Below are 17,199 nucleotides of genomic sequence, written 5' to 3'. Positions count from 1 at the left end.
TTTTAGTTGAAAATTGCTCTATTGTGGCCAAAAACTGTGATCCCATCCCCACCGATGCTTGATTGGGGAGCCTAGACATCCATTCTCATGAGGCTGTAATGTAAATTGTGAATGTAAAATGTAAAACCCACTGCCAGGGTGGTGTGAGAGAGGACAGAATAGGGGGCCAAGAATTTTATCCCAAATAGGAGATAACAAGATCCCCTTCATGGATTCAGTAGAGAAAGACCACATGGAAAGGCTGGCCTTATACCCCCCATCCATGGTAATGTGGCACCCCTTTTCTTCCTACTGGAGTGATGTCAGGGGAGGCCTACTGGACAGTCAAGATTTTCACTGCTGGCCAACAGTAATAAGGTCACTCCACACTCTGGGGTGTCAGTGAAGGCCACATGGGGAGCAGTATCAAGGCACTCCTACCTCTCCCAGCCAGAGAGGTATCAGTGCAGGTCTAGTGGACAGCTGGAACTCCCACCCCTGCCATTAGATATCAAGAGAGCTGAGATGGAAATCTGGACTTCTACCCCCACTTGGAAGTAATGAGGCAGAACATTTCCCCTACCCCTGCTAGTACAATGTCAGAGAATAGCCAGCCAGCTAAAACAAAAAGTTTTAATAAAATCCAAAATCTCATAATGCCCCAAAATTCTAGATTTAAATTAAAAAAAAATCACTTGTCATGCCAAAACCCGTGAAGATCACAAACTGAATGAAAAAAAACAATCAATAGATATTAACATCAAGATGACAGAGATGTTAGAATCATCTGACAAAGATTTTGAAGCAGTCATCGTACAAATTATTCAATGAGCAGTTAAGAACAGGCTTGAAACAAAACAAAACAAATATAGACTCAGCAAAGAAACAAAGTCTCAGCAAAGGAATACGAGATCTGAAGAAGAACCAAAGAGAAACTTTAGAATTGAAAAATACAATAATAGAAATTTAAAACTCAGTGGATAGGTCCAAGAGCAGAATGGATGGAATAGAGGAACAAATCAGTGAACTTAAAGCTAGCAAAATAGAAGTTACCCACTCTAAACAACAGAGAGAAAATAGACTGGGGAAAATAATGAACAGAGCCTCAGGGACCTGTGGGACTACAACAAACAATCTAACATTTGTATCATTGGATTCCTGGGAGGAGAAAAAGGGCAACAATGAAAAGGTATTGGATTTTTTAAAAACAAAAACAACCTCACCATACCCAGTATAAAATAGATCATTTGAATAGCCTTATAACTATTGAGGATATTAAAATTTTAATTAAAAGTTCCCAAAAAGAAATCTCCAGGCTCAGATAGAGTATCACTGGAGAATTCTAACAAATACTTAAGGAAAATTTAACATCAATTCAACCTGATCTCTTCCAGAAAATAGAATCCTTCTCAATTAATTTTATGAAGCTAGTATTACCCTGAAGCCTGTAGTAGATTAAAGGGATGGAAGGGGAGGGGTTGATCAAGGAAAAAGATAAAACCACAAAGGAGTTAACACACAAGCTTTGTTCGGCTCTGCTTGGACACGGTTGCATGTGAGGAGAAGTCCTTCACAGTATGAGACTTCCAGAGGCTTGTGGCAAGAGGGTCATTATCCAGAAGGGGAGGAGGACAAGGGAACTCTCAGAGAGGGGGCATACATGTCTAGGTGATGCCACTCAGCAGCATGCTGTTGGAGTCTCTGGGTCAGAGAACTCTTAAGAGCAACAGCAGCTTGGGGGCCTTCTAATCACAAGGCTCTGTCTTATCAAGCATGGCCAACACATGCTAGATGAGCTTTCATGGGACATACAAAGCAGGGAGGACTTAAAATGGCTAAGTATTTTCTTGTTGGGGGTATTTTTTAAATAATTGGATGTTGGATGTGTAAAAGCCCCAGGCAGGTGGCAGCTGACCTCAGTGTGCTATGAGACTTGCTGAGTAGCTCTAGGCTCAGAACTGACACCAACCAGAATCTACATTAACCTGGTGAACACCACTTGTCCCATCCTGGAGACTCCCTGAGACCCCATCTCACCCAACTCACATACTGCTCAAGACACTATCAGCAGCTGAACCTTACAGGAGCTGGCAGGTGGCAGTAGACCTTGGGGTGCCCTACGCTTTTTGTGGAGCTACCCCAGGCCCTGTAATGGTAACAGCTGTCCTCAGTTCAAAATGTGGCCTCTCCATGCACCTCCAGGTCCAGCACAGGCAGCAACCAACCACAGATCACTTTGTAGTTCTTACCAACTAGTTCCCTGCTGGTCACAGGCAGTGGCTGACCTGGGCCTGCTCCAGAGCCCCTCCCATGAGACCCCAGAACCAACAAACATGGAGGTTGGCTTCAGACCATAACAAAGCACCACCCAATTAGCCCCACAAGCAGGCACCAGAGCCCAGAGAATCTTGCTACATGGGGTCAGCCCCTGGTACAGCAACTCCTAAGCTGTGGATGTAGCCAAACCCTACAACCAGTCAGCCTGATGGTCAATTCCACCCACTGATGTGCCAATAGCAATCAAGGCTCAACTATAACAGGAGAGCACCCATAACCCACACAGGAGCATCGTGTGCAGGTGAACATGGAGACTGTGCCACTGGGCCCCACAGGGCACCTACTACATAAGGCCACCTGGCCTAGATTGGGTGACATAGAAGATTTACCTAATACATAGAAACACAGAGGCAGCCAAAATGAGGAAACAAAGAAATATGTCCCAAATAAAAGAAGAGGAGAAAACTCCAGGAAAAGAACTAAACAAAACAGAGGCAAGCAGCCTATCAGATACAGAGTTCAAAATGCTGGTTGTAAGGATGTTCAATGAAGTTAGGGGAAGAATAGATGAATTCAGTGAGAACTTTGACAAAAAGATAGTAAGCATTAAAATGACATAGAAGCCATAAATAAAACCAGTCAGAAATGAAGAATACAGTAACTGAAATGAAGAATGCACTGGAAGGAATCACCAGCAGACTAGATAAAGCAGAGGGTCGAATCAGCAATTTGGAAGACAAGGTAGCAGAAAACACCCAATTGGAACAGCAAAAAAGTAAAAAAGAATAAAAAAATAAGGATAGGTTAAGGGATCATCAAGCATACCAACATTCACATCATAGGGGTACCAGAAGGAGAAGAGAGAAAGCAAGGGATTGAGAACTTATCTGATGAAATAATGACTGAAAACTTTCCTAACCTGGCCAAGGAAATAGACATACAAGCCCAGGAAGCACAGAGAGTCTCAAACAAGATGAATGCAAAGAGGTCCACACTAAGACATGTTATAATTAAAGTGGCAAAGGTTAAAGACAAAGAACCCTAAAAACAGCAAGAGAAAGGCAACTACTTATTTACAAGGGAGCTCCCATAAGATTGTCAGCTGATTTCTCAATAGAAATTTTGCAGGCAAGAAGGAATTGGCACAAAATATTCAAAGTGATGAAAAACAAGAGCCTACAACCAAGACTAGTCTACCCAGCAAGACTATCATTTAAAATTGAGAGATAAAGAGCTTCCCAAAGAAGAAAAGCTAAAGGAGTTCATCACCACCAAACTAGTATTACAAGAAGTGTTAGCAATATCTGGAAGGAGAAGGAGAAGGAGAAGGAGAGGGAGAGGGGGAGGGGGAGGGGGAGGGGGAGAGGGAGAGGGAGAGATAAGAGTAGTTAGTCTTGCCACCAAAAGCATAATCCATAAAGGAAAAGTTAATAAATTAGATTTCATAATTAAACATTTTGCTCTGTAAAATATCCTGTTAAAAGGATGAAAAGAAAAGCTCAGACTAAGAGAAAATGTGTGTAAGGCACATATTTAACAAAGGACTAGTATCTAGAATAGATAAAGAACTCTCAAAACTCAACAGTAAGGAAAACCAAATGGGTTAAAGACATGAAGAGACAGTTCACCAAAGGGGATATACAAATGGCAAATAATTACCTGAAGAGATGTGTAACATTATTATCCATTAGGGAAATACAAATTAAAACCACAATGAGATATCACTAAAACCAATAAAAATGTCTAATAAAAACTAGTGACTATACCAAATGCTGGTAAGGATGTGGAGAAACTGGGTAACTCATATACTGCTGGTGGGAATGCAAAATGATACAGCCATTCTAGAATATAGTTTGGCAGTTCCTTAAAAAACGAAACATGCAAGTACCATATGACCCAGCAATTGCACTCCTGGGCATTTACCCCAGAGACATGAAAACTTAGGTTCACACAAAACCTGTACACAAATATTTATAGCACCCTTATTTGTAATAGCCCCAAACTGGAAACAACCCATTTGTATTTCAATAGATAAATGCTAAAACAAACTGGTATGTCCATACCATGGAATGACTTCTCAAAAATAAAGAGGAACCAACTGTTGATAGATACAACCTAGGTAAATCTCCAGAGGATTATGTTGAGTGAAAAAGCCAATCCCCAAAGGTTACGTATCACTATATTATTCCATTTACCTGAATTCTTGAAATGATGAAAGTATAGAAATGGAGAACAGATTAGTGATTGCCAGGGGTTAAGGAGCAATGGGAGTGGGAGGGAAGTGAACGTGGCTAGGAAAGGGCTTCATGACAATCCTTGTGGTAACGGAAATGTTTTGTGCCTTGACTGTATCAGCGTCAATATCCAGACTATAATCTTGGGCTATAGTCTTACATGTTACCATTGGGGAAATCTAGGTAAAGGGACACAGATCTTTCCATATTATTCATTTTGATTGCATAGTATTAATCTACAGTGTCTCAGAACAAAAAGTTTGATTTAAAGAAATGGAAAACTGTTCTTTGCTTGATCATAGATCTGCTAATTTATTAGATGTCCCATGCAAAGGTGGCCAGTTTTTGCTTCATACAGTTAAGTCTGAGTTTTTCAGGCCAGTATTTATCATGAGGAGCCAGGGTGCTTCGGTGTAACTATTCCATGACAGCCACTATCAGATTCTTTGCTACCTTGAAGACTGATCTGTCCACAACAATGTAAATGGTGGGTCTTACAGGCTTTTCCCTGGTGTGTGACTGTATGAATTTCGCTGGGTTCAGGCTGAGTTGCATGACCCCTGACCAATGATGCTCATAAGAACAATTGGCATAAACCGGCTTGAGTATCAGAGAAGGAAAGGTCTTTTGACACATCAATTAATAATCTCTAATGGCATAAAACTATTTTTTTTGCCTCTCCTCTTTTAGGCTTAGACTTAGATCATAATAATATTTTTACTATGTTTGGGTCAGTTGGATGCATAACTTCTTGTCATGGACAATACAAAGATAAACATTCTCTTCTATGCAGACTACGCATGTGGGTTGTCATGATGTAGAAGAGGACTTAACAGGCATTTGGTCCTAATGGCTAATTATTGCCAGAAAGAACAGCTTCTGGTCAATTACACATATTCAAGAGCCAAATTCACTGGTTTGAGCAGATATCCCTCTTTTTTTTTTTTTTTTTACCAGTTTGTCTCAAATAATCCCATAAAACCAGTAAGCTCATTTATGGTCTGGGATTTATGTAGAAAAGGATGAGGGGTATTTCTACCCACCTAGAGACAAGGGGATGTGCTTTTCCAGGGAAAGCAATCAACTGTTTCTCATCTGGCCTCACATGACACCTTCTACCTTTGACAATTTTTCACGGTCTTCTGGCTCGTCCTTGATCTTATGGGCTTAGAAACCTAGTTTTGTCAATTACACTCACCTTAACCAGGTGTATGAGATTAGATATAAAACGAAAACACCAATGCATTAATTTACTGAGAGGTATGTTCCATATGTGAACTGAAGGTGCCCACTGAGACTTAAGCTACAACATCAAAACATATGGAGATTGTAGACTGAAATACCTAAGAAGGCATGGGGAGCCCATTTTCTCCCTGTAGTCAAGTTGCATGAGAAGCTAAATCACAAACAATTAAATAATTATGTTTAATTATTTAAACATAACAATTAAATTAATTTACAACATCACAGATAATTGTTATGATAGGAACCCATTATGTTCATATTCTCCATAAAAAAATTCTCTGTAGGGACACTGACATGAGAAGCCAGAGTAATCGAGAGATTGCTTATAAACATGGAATGAGAACAAGAGGTATGGGATTAATTGAATGTTTAATGGTATCATGCACACAGAGCGTGATGCATCCAGCTCACTCTAGGGAGGTTTTTGTCTAGGAATCTGAGCGTTTATGGTCACTTGGTAACAATCTGCTTCTACTCACGCGTGGGGAATGGCCTTTCCAGGCAAAATATAGTCAAGATTCAAAAGTTGTTGACTAAGATTTCTGCTCCCTTAGGCAGTGCCCTTTGGCTGCATCATGCCCATATTTCCCTCCATGCTTTTTCTAGGATTGTCAAGCCCTGTCTGGGTAGAATTCTCTTTCTTTAAGGAGATTTTGACTATTTCTACTGCAAACCATTAGGTCCCCCCCCCCTTTTTTTTTTAACTTTATCCAAGTAGATCTTAAAGTATTTCACAAATTTCTACTCTAGAAGATTTTAATGATTGGTATATGAACGTGCTACGTGGCATGTGGTATATGGTATGTGGTAGGTGTTTTTCTCCCCCTATTTAAAACTGAAAAATGAAAAATTTCACCAACCTTTGTAGAAAAAAAGAAAACCATTTGATTTTATAGTTTAACTCTCAGAGGACCATCTTATGCCAAGCTCTTGAGATTCAGCTCAGTAGCCTACAAATACTGAGAAGCAAATATTTTGCACCTTGTTTATCTTAGAAACTGTCCCAAGAAGCTGTGTGGCTCAAATCAATAAAGATTTTTCTTTTATTGACCCAGGTGGTCATTGGTATAACTACTCCAAAACGCTTCCATTTTTTTACTGCTATGGGGGTGGAGGCTTGGGACTCTTCTCCATGGTCTATATTAGACCAGGTTCCAAATCATTTTTTAAATAATCACTTCTACCCTTAGTATGGTGTGAATAAACAAAATAACATAATATTGAACCCGTACATGCAACTCACTAAGTTACATGTTACTTCGAAATATTTACATTTAGTTTTTATTTTATAAAAACGGATATATGTATATGAAAATAGTTTTTTATATCCCCTTTTGAAGAATCTGTATTTGCCTCTTTCTATCAGTGGTTTTGATGTCTTACTTTTGTCATGGGGTAACACTGGGTAACAAAGCAATTCATCTGCCAGAAAGATGTACATACGCCCTTCTTGTGGTTGGGTTCATAAACATTATCTATCAATTTGTACTGCTGACAATAATTCCTCTTTTCAGCCATGAAATTGCTAGTGAAAAGTGCTTACATTTACCGTGGAATTTTAAGTACAAAATTCCTCTAAGTGAAATAATAATGGATCTTTGTTGTTGTACATCCTTAATGGGCAGGCAGCTTTGTTCAGGACTTTAGCACTGGTGATAATAAGGACACACGCTGGATTCTTCACCCGGGTCCCTGTTTCAAATCAATTTGGATGATAACATACCTTTGCTGCCACAACCTCTATCACTTGTCATCAGATGAAAGAACCTGGACCAGGAATTCACGTCTAGGTGCCTTCATGACCAGAAGGCAGAAGCCACAGGCATCTGAGTCAAGAATTGTATTAGGGGGAGCTTCAGAGCAAGTATTTCATGGTTAAGCTCCCTGGGCTCACCCACACGGAGAGCCTGATGCCCTAAATTGTGCACATTCACAAACCTTTAGCTTTCCAGGCCTTTCACAAGATACGCATGCCAGGTAGAGACCCCACTGTAAATAGAAACCGAAGGAGTTAATGTACACAGCACTACCCCCACCCCTCCCAGGTTCTTACTTTAAGGGTCTGTGTTGATGAAAACAGACTGAGTTGTTGCAGGTGACCTATGTTGTAAAGGCATTTCTTATAGAAGTTCTTGTTTCACTATGACCTTCATACATCTCTTTGAAGTTCATTAATCTAAAAATCACCACATTTTTCTGGGAACATTATCTCCTTGAAAGTTACCTCACTGAAGCAGTTTGCCCCCTGACATTTAGTATGTCAACACAGTTGTATTTTTCTTTTTAGCTATCACTATTTCACGGGTTTGCAAAAATAATTTGGCTTTTTCTCTTTTGAGTAATTGCTGTCCTGTCCATGTCATTGCATAATATGAGGTTATAATAATAAACACCAACCACCGTCACCACCAAAATAATAATACCATTGAGCATTTCAATGTTTTGAGCACTGTTCTAAGTACTTTACATATATTAACACATTTCATCCTGACAGTCTCATGAACTAGGTAATATTATTATCTCCATTTCATAGTGGAGGAAACTGAGGCACAGAGAGGTAAGCTAACTTGCCTAAGGTTATAGCAAAAAAGATGTGTGTAATTGCTCTTTGGAAAAACAATTTTTCTGTCCTTAATGTATAAAAATAATACACACTAATGGTTAAAATAAAAAAAAGTTCTTATAAGACTGAGAATTAGAATAAAAAAGTGAGAAAAAAAAAGGCACCAAATTCTACCCCCCAGAGATAACCACTGATAAAATTTAAGTGAACTTCCTCCAGCCATCTCTTTATATATTTAGGATCATATTGATTTCTGATTATCATGACGTAAATGGGAGCAAGCACATGATGCTTTTCTGTAATTTCCTTTTTCTGCTCCACTATATGACCTGGACGTCAGCAGCCCTTTGTAAACTTAGAAGTGTTACATAAACCTGTCTGGTTATTAGAATGATTAGGGCTGAGCAGTACTTCCCCGCCTGATCAGAAGGAAGGACTTGAGATCAGAGTGTTTCCAGTCCCTGAAGTACTCTCGCTTTATTTCACAGCAGTTTTTATTCTAGTCTGATGTTTAATGTAGCCATCCTTGAGAATGCCATACTAAACTTTTCTAGAATGCAAGCCAAGAAGTACTGCTGACCAGTGACTGGAACTTGAGGACCTGACCCCAGCTCTCTGGAGAATTAGCTCAGCTCTGGGCTGAGCGTGGTTTAATAATGTCTGAGGCATATGCAGGCTGGCACCACAGAAGCCTACCATGCAGACACGTACCCTAAGTAGTGAAGATAAGCTGAGAGCTGTCACTGGTTATGTTATTTCAGCAGGAGAGGATATGTGATGGGCTAGTGAGAGAAGTGCAAACCTCTCCAGGAAACCAGATAAGTTTTATGATGAGGGTGGCTCCCAAGGGCCTCATTAGGAGACGCTATTCACATCAGTTTGCATGAATGACACCCTTGACTTGTGCAGTGCACAGCATGAGTAGTCTTAAGTGACAGCCCCACCCTTGGTCAGCTGACACTGAGCCTGCAGGACCAAGTTATACCTGCAGCCAGCTGAAAGAGAATAGTCCAAATACAGTTTCAAGTATAATAGCTGACACCTTGCAGAACACCCTCATGCCTTTTAAAAAACCTTGCTGAGGAATCAAGTTAGGAAAGTGGTAGTTTAAGAATAGAAGTGCCTACATGGGAAAATGGATTCTTAGGCTGGCTTCTGAGGGAGAAAATTTTCAGAGGCACACACACTCATCTTGTCATTGTATCTCTTCAGGGCAGTCGGTGTCGGTCAATGTGGAAATGGCTTCAACTCACCAGAAACATTTCTAGCATTTTAAGAAATGTTTTAAATTCTATCTTCAGACTTACAAAATATATATGAAACAAAAAATATAAAGCAGAAAATAAACATCATCCATAATTCTTTCACCCTCACTCAAAATAACCATGCTTAATATTTAGGTCTATTTCCTTCTAGCTTTTTCTACTCGGCATTTTTTTTAAATAAATTTTTATTGGGGAATATTGGGGAACAGAGTGTTTCTCCAGGTCCCATCAGCTCCAAGTCGTTGTCCTTCAATGTAGTTGTGGAGGACACAACTCAGCTCCAAGTCCAGTCATGGTTTTCAATCTTAGTTGCAGGGGGCACAGCCCACCATCCCACGCGGGAATTGAACCGGCCATCTTGTTGTTGAGAGCTCATGCTCTAACCAGCTAAGCCACCAGTCACTCCTTGGCATTGTTTTTAAAGATAACTGAATATCTATCCATACATGTTCACTTAATATGTTATAAGCATAGTTCCCAATATCATTTAAAAATTCTACATAAATGTGGTTTAATGACTGCGTAATATTCCACTATCCAAAGTTCTACAGCCACCTAAGCAGTCCTTTAAAACAATTGTCTTTCTTCAAGAGGTTGTCTGAGAAACAACAATTAGATCATTTCCTCCAAATACATTACTTACACACCTCCATAAAATATTATACAAGTCACCCCTGTAGTCTTGGAGATGATATTAGGGATAGGACATTCCTCTAGCTTTCGTTTTTAATTTAGATATTTTAAATCAATTCCTGCACATGGTAAACAAACAAATGAACCCCAGCAAACTTCAAAGTGCTAAATATATATATATATATATATATATATATATATATATATATATATATATATATATAAAAGAACAGGCTCACTTCTCTGTCCTCAAATTCTCCTCCCTACTGGTGACACTGCTGTCAGTTTCTTGGGCATTCCTCCAAAGACGTACTGTGACTATGTAAGCATGCATGTAATAGTGGTCCCCAATTTTTTTTTTCTCACAAGAATGATACCATACTCTACACAATGCTCTCACCTTGCCTGTGCACTTAATGTAGAGAGTATGGTCTAGTGGCTAAAAGCACAGAATAGGGGAGACAGACTTCCTGGGTTTAAAATTTCAGTACCACTGTTAGTCATGGATTCTTGAGCAAATTAGTTCTAATTGCTCTGTACTACAGTTTCCTCATTTGCAATATGGCGCTAATAATTGTACCTACCTCACCTGGTCCTTGCACGGTGTTATGGATTGAATTGTGTCATTTCACCTCCCAAATGCTATGTTGAAGTTCTAATTCCTAGTATCTCTGAATGTGACCTTATTTGGAAATAGGGTATTTACAGAGGTAATCAAGTTAAAAAGAGGTCATTAGCATGGGCCCTAATCCAAATAAACTGGTATTCTTTTAAAAGAGGGTAGTTTGGACACAGGCACAGATATGCACAAAGGGAGAAACCATATGAAGATGGGAAATATGCTGCTACAAGCCAAGGAATGTCTGGATCTACTAGAGCTGGAAGAGGCAAGGAAGGATCCTTCTTTACAGGTTTTCAAGGGGAGCATGGCCCTGCTGACTCCTTCATTTCTGACTTTGAGCCTGTAGAACTGCAAGACAATAAGTTTCTGCTATTCTAAGTCACCTATTTGTTGTACTTCATTATGGCAGCCCTAGCAAACAAATACACATGGTTAAATGAGTTAATATATGTCCGGAATTTAGACTATGCCTCACACTCATCAAACACTAAGTGTGAGCTATCATTATTACATAGACTGCCTCATTCTTCCTTTTTCTACCTTTTTCCCCACTCCTCTCCCCTCTGGCAGCTATCAGTTTGTTGTCTATATCAATGGGTCTGTTTCTGTTTTGTTTATTCATTTATTTTGTTTTGTTTTGTTTCCACATATAAGTGAAATTATATGGTATTTGTCTTTCTCTGTCTGACTTATTTTAGTTAGCGTAATACCCCCTAGGTCCACCCATGTTGCTACAAATGGTAAGATTTCATTCTTTTTTATTGCTAAGTAATGTTCCTTTGTATATATGTGCCACATCTTCTTTATCCATCCATGTATTGATGGCCATCTGGGTTGCTTCCATAGCTTGGCTATTGTAAATAATGCTGCAATGAACATAGGGGTGCATATATCTTTTTGAATTGTTGTTTTTGCTTTCTTTGGATAAATTGCAAGAAGTGGAATTACTGAGTTGCGTAGCAGTTCTATGTTTAATTTCTTGAGGAATCTCCATATTATTTTCCATAGTGGCTGCACCAATTTTCAATCCCATTAACAGTGTACAAGTGTTCCCTTTTCTCTACATCCTTGCCAATGCTTGTTGTTTGTTGATTTATTGATGATAGCCATTCTGATAGGTGTGAGGTAATATCTTGTGGTTTTGATTGCATTTCCCTAATGATTAGTGATGTTGAGCATCTTTTCATATGTCTGTTGGTCATCTGTATGTCTTTGGAGAAACGTCTATTCAGGTCCTCTGCCCAGTTTTTTATTGTTTGTTTGATGTTGAGTTGTGTGAGTTCTTTATGTATTTCAGATATTAACCCCTTATCAGATATATCATTTGTGAGTATCTTCTCCCATTCAGTAGGTTGTCTTTTCATTTTGTTAATGGCTTCTTTAACTGTGCAGAAATGTTTTAGTTTGATGTAGATGCCTCATTCGTTTTAATGACTGCATTTTTGGTGGTTTCGGCAAGTTTTACCATTCAAATATTTATTATCAAAGCAATAAATTGTTTTAAAAATGAGTACTACAAGGCTTATAATGAAAAACAGCAGTATTTGTCTCTACTCATCTTCAAAACGCGTCTCACTCCCCAAAGACAAGTATTTTCAATTACTTGGAACTTCCTTCAGGTATTTTTCTCCATACTTCTAAGTAATGTGCTTATACTATTACTTCTTGATTTATTGGTTTTCGATACTCTTCTGCCTTCCTGTTATGATAGATGAGGATTTGATTTACGACAAACCCTCTCCCTTCCCCCGACAGTTCCCTCTTGTCATCTTCACAGTATGGTTGTATAACCATTTTTAGTTATATAATAGATAATTAAAATAGATTTTTAAAGTCTCTGAGATTGAACTGAGGCTCCAAACCTGAGAACAATAGGTTCAAAGAGCCCCCACATTCTAAATAGTCGAGATTCTAGACAATCCATGTAGAGCTTGCAAATTGGGTGGCCCCAATGTGATCCGTCCAGCCTTGGAAGCTAACTCCCTGCAGTCTCAGGAACTAGCTAAGGGGTTGAAGCAGCCTGCGTTGGGCATTACTTTGGGAGAATTCGCAGTGTTGTGTTTCCCAGCCCAGCCCCAGTGCAGAATGGGAGAAGGACTCCTACCACTCACCCTAAACTGCATGTGGGGATAGAGGACCCTCCAAGAGAATGATAGGTGTTCACTGAAGTTTGGGGGGCAGTCACATAACTTGGTGAATGACTCACACTTGAAAAAACAAGTCCGAAGGCCAAAAGCTGGCTGAAGCAGCCTTCCTGGAAGCAGGACAAAGGGCAGGCTTGGCCAGCATTTCCAGGGATTGGTGGGGCCAGGATGTGGTTTTCTGTGGGCCTGATTGGAGTCTGTGGAAGAGAGCTGCCAATAGGTGGCTTTCAAAACTTCCCCACCCACCGGTATCATCTGGAAAGGTGAAAAATGACCCCCCAACAGAGTAGACAACCAGAAGCCATGTGCTGAGTGGACAATTGTCAGCAGTCAGCTAAATGAGATATCTTCCAGGTCAAGGAAAGTACAGCTAAAATATTCCCATTGATGAAGGCGCTCTCATGAGTCAGCCCTGGACATATGACATGTGAAAAGGGTACCCAGGGCAGATGGTAACTTTGAAGGCCAAGAGCTTTTCTTCCGTTTCTTCCCACCCTTTCCATGTCTGTATCTAACCCTGGAGGAGCCAGAGGCAGCTCATCTACTTCATGTTCCAGATTTAGCAAATAAAAGTATAGGATGACCAGTTAAATTTGAATCTTAGAAAAACAATGAATGCTTTTTTAAGCATAAGTACATCCTATGCAATATCTGGGACATAATTCTGCTAAAAGTATTTGTTACTTTCTGGAATTCACATTTAGCTGGGCGTCTTGTATTTTATTTGGCAATCCTATCTATACTTCTTGCCCACTGCAAACTTCAAGCCTGGGTCAGGCGCAAGTTGTGAGAAAGGAGAAGTATAAATTGGATAAGACCTTGGTGTTTGGATAGCAGACTACACTGGACTTTGGATAATTTGAAAAAAATTGAAACAATTCATTCATAACCTAAAAGTACTTAGCAAAGTTTTAAAGCTGTCTGATGGTTCATTCACTGGGCCGAAAAAGTGAGATGACAGAGAGCTTGGCAGCTTGAACCTTCTAAGTCCAACTTGTTCAATAAAATACTGAAAGGTATATTAGGTTCAGCATTTAGGTTATTTTTTCTATATAAATATTATTTGTTGCTGAGCCAAGGAGTGAACTAAGATTGCATTTCTTATACAACTTCCTATTTTTTCTTTGAGTTAATAATTGCCTACAGTGTTTTTCATGCTTAAAAGCCTTTCGTGTTCTTTCTCTGTGAACTACCTGTTTATGTCTTCTGTTGCGTTGTTGAGCTTCCTCTTAACTAATTTATACAAGTTTATTTATATGTTAAGAAAATTAACCTAAAAGAATAGTCTTCTATAGGGGAATTGGAAATGGCAAGTAACAGAAGATAAGTAGGTCTTTTCTGACCTTCCTGTTGCGGAGCTTAGATTTTCTCTGTGCCCTATCGTTAATATTTAGTCTTGCTCTTCCAAAACAAATTTTCTCAAATCAGTAGTTCCCTTAAATATTCATGTAATGATTACATGCTCAATTCTTTGTTAAAAATTTTCCAAGGAGGGTGTGTGTGTATGAGTAAGACACAACCTATCAGCATTTTTCTCTTTTCGATATGATCATTCATCCTTGGGATGTATTTCCATGAAATCAATCCACACCAGGAAAATAGCAGCAAATATTACCTCATAGAAATTATGAGAAATTTCTCATGAAATTATTACTATGTGGTTGGAACATGGAACAGAAAGATTAAAATCTCAAATTTGTTCCTTCCTTTGTTCATGATTTTAGGATTCTAATTCGATAATAAATCTCATTATTATTTTCAGTTCCCCATTATAAAATCAGGACCTTACTTCTTAACTGGATCGTGAGATATCTTCTCTGAGGTATCTCCAAAGTAATAGGAATTGTATGATAAGGTAAATGTTACATTTTAGACTACTGCCACTGCATATAAATTTCCAGTGTAAATGGTTGCAAACCACTCAGCTAATTTTCACATATAATTCTTTTCAAAGAATCCCTTTGCTCTTGAGAGAAATAAAACATTCCAAAAATGAATACATTAAAATATGAATTCAAAAATGATTTTAGAGACCAATAGACAGAAAAATTGCATTTCAGATTAGTTGTCAATAGAGTCCCACATTTGTCAATAATTCCTCATAAGAACCCAGGTTGTACTCCATTTTCTTATTTTTATTTATAAATTCAATTTTAAGAATGCAGTAAGGCATGCTGATTCTCATTTCACTCATTTATTTATTTCTCCAGAATGAATGATACATAGGAAGAGTTGGATTCCGGAATCCCTTGGCCTTGAATGTAAAATTTTTGCATGTCTTGCAGATGCCAGCCCTGTTCAGTCTCAGCTTATCATCCTCAACATATGTAATATCTCACATTCCTGTTCTGCTTTTAGCTCTCTATTCAATGGGAAACTGGCTTCTTGGGAACACCTGTCTTAAAAATTGAAAAACGTTTTTTGTTGTTTTCTTTTTTTTGGCCCTCTGCAGTGCAAAAATTCTTCTCAGATTTTGTGCTTATTTGACAGAGTGACAAGACAAAAATCTGATCACTGCACAAATCAATCAATCAAGCAAATGCAACACAGGATATCCAAAGCATTGTGGAGGAGACCATGAGTGTTTGCTGAGGAATAGTCATGTTTCTGGCACAAAGTTAGATGTCTTCATTTGTACAATTTTTGTTGCAAGCTTGTAACAGCTTCCTCAAGGTAGATGAGAAATCTGAAGGTTAGAAAGTTGGGAGGTTTTCCCACTGCTCCCTACCTCACACCCAATACTCCAGCCATACTGAACTGTAGGCAGTTCTTCTTAAGCTGGTAATTATTATCAAAATGTCTCTGGTTAGTTTGGGACACAAATATCACCATAATATGAATAACCCTGATGTAGGGTTTCATGAAATTGATGGAAGTGATGTTGGATGAATGCTAGAATCACAGGCAAACATTGATAAATGAGTCTTGTAGAGTTAGACCAGTTAACAATTAAGAGGGAAAAAAATGAATATAATAGGATCTTCAAAAGTGAAACATTTAAAAATCGTAGAGTAAGGGAGGCAATTGAAAAAAATGAAGGACTTCAACATACTCATCAAATATGCTACCAGACATGTTTTATTAAAAAGTGGGATTTCCGGTGCGAAATGGTCACTATGACGTTGGACCCGCAGCCAAAACCGGAAACGCCACTTCAACACCCCCTCACACGTGCACCGGAAGATCACGTCATCCCCACTCTCAGAGGAGCTGTGGCAGGAGCACAAGGTTCTCTCCATGCCCGTCCACAAGGACGACGAAGTCCAGATGGTTCGAGGACACTACAAAGTTCAGCAAATCGGCAAGGTAGTCCAGGTTTACAGAAAGAAGTAAGTCATTTACGCTGAGTGGGTGCAGCGTGGGAAGGCTAACTGCACAACTATCCACGTGGGCATTCCCCCGAGCAAGGTGGTTATCACCAGAGTAAAACTGGATAAAAATTTTTAAAAAATCATTGAACACAAAGCCAAATCTTGACAAGTTGGAAAAGAGAAAGGCAAATATAAGGAAGGACTTATTGAGAAAATGCAGGAATAAATATAATCTGTTGTGCGTGCAACCATGGTTTAAATGTGGACTTTTTAGCCTGGTGTGTGTTCCTTTGAAACTTTTAAAAGTAGCTCTGGAATATTTTGTTTCCTTCCTCTTTTGTTATTGATATGTGGCTCTGTAAATCTACGTTTGCTATTTTGATTAATTTTATGAATAAAAATTGGAAATGTTTTCTAATTCAAAAGAAAAAGAAAAAAGGACTACTCTTGAAGCCCAGAGCAGGCCACCCCAAAATATGCTACTTTAGTGTATGGATTACTTTGAATTAAAGTTACTTAAAAAGCAGCTGATGCAAGAAGGACAGCTTAACCCTCCTTTGTCTCCCTGAATGCAGGAGGTAAATCTCCCCTGTGAAAGGTGCCCTACCTGAACCTGGAGACTAACAGGCATCCTTATCACCAGAGTTCAAGAATTCAGGGCCGAGAAACCTGTATAAACAAACTTACTACTTTTTTACTAATTTATTACACAAGCCCAAATTTTGCTTATATTCCTTACTAATGAGCACCCAAACCAAAGTTTCTTTATCCTATCAAATTCTCACAAATTTATTGTTTCTTTGTGTAAAAAGATATAAAAGCTGCCAGCTTTTTGATTATTCTCTGAGCATCAATTTTTAAAAATTTCATGTGTGCATGAAATTAAATTGTTTTTTCTCCTATTAATCGGTCTTGTGTCAATTTTA

The 17,199-nt window shown here is 38.9% G+C and overlaps 1 pseudogene; it reads left to right on the top strand.

The window, feature by feature from the left end:
- The window catches only part of LOC109437938 (large ribosomal subunit protein uL24 pseudogene), a 53,265-nt pseudogene extending 36,826 nt beyond the window's left edge, over positions 1-16,439 (top strand).
- The last annotated feature ends 760 nt before the right edge of the window (positions 16,440-17,199 follow it).

This window comes from Rhinolophus sinicus, chromosome 6 (assembly GCF_057876585.1).
Source record: "Rhinolophus sinicus isolate RSI-liver-muscle chromosome 6, RSI-T2T, whole genome shotgun sequence".
NCBI classification, from domain to species: Eukaryota; Metazoa; Chordata; class Mammalia; order Chiroptera; family Rhinolophidae; genus Rhinolophus; species Rhinolophus sinicus.
This window is presented reverse-complemented; position numbering and strand designations above follow the sequence as displayed.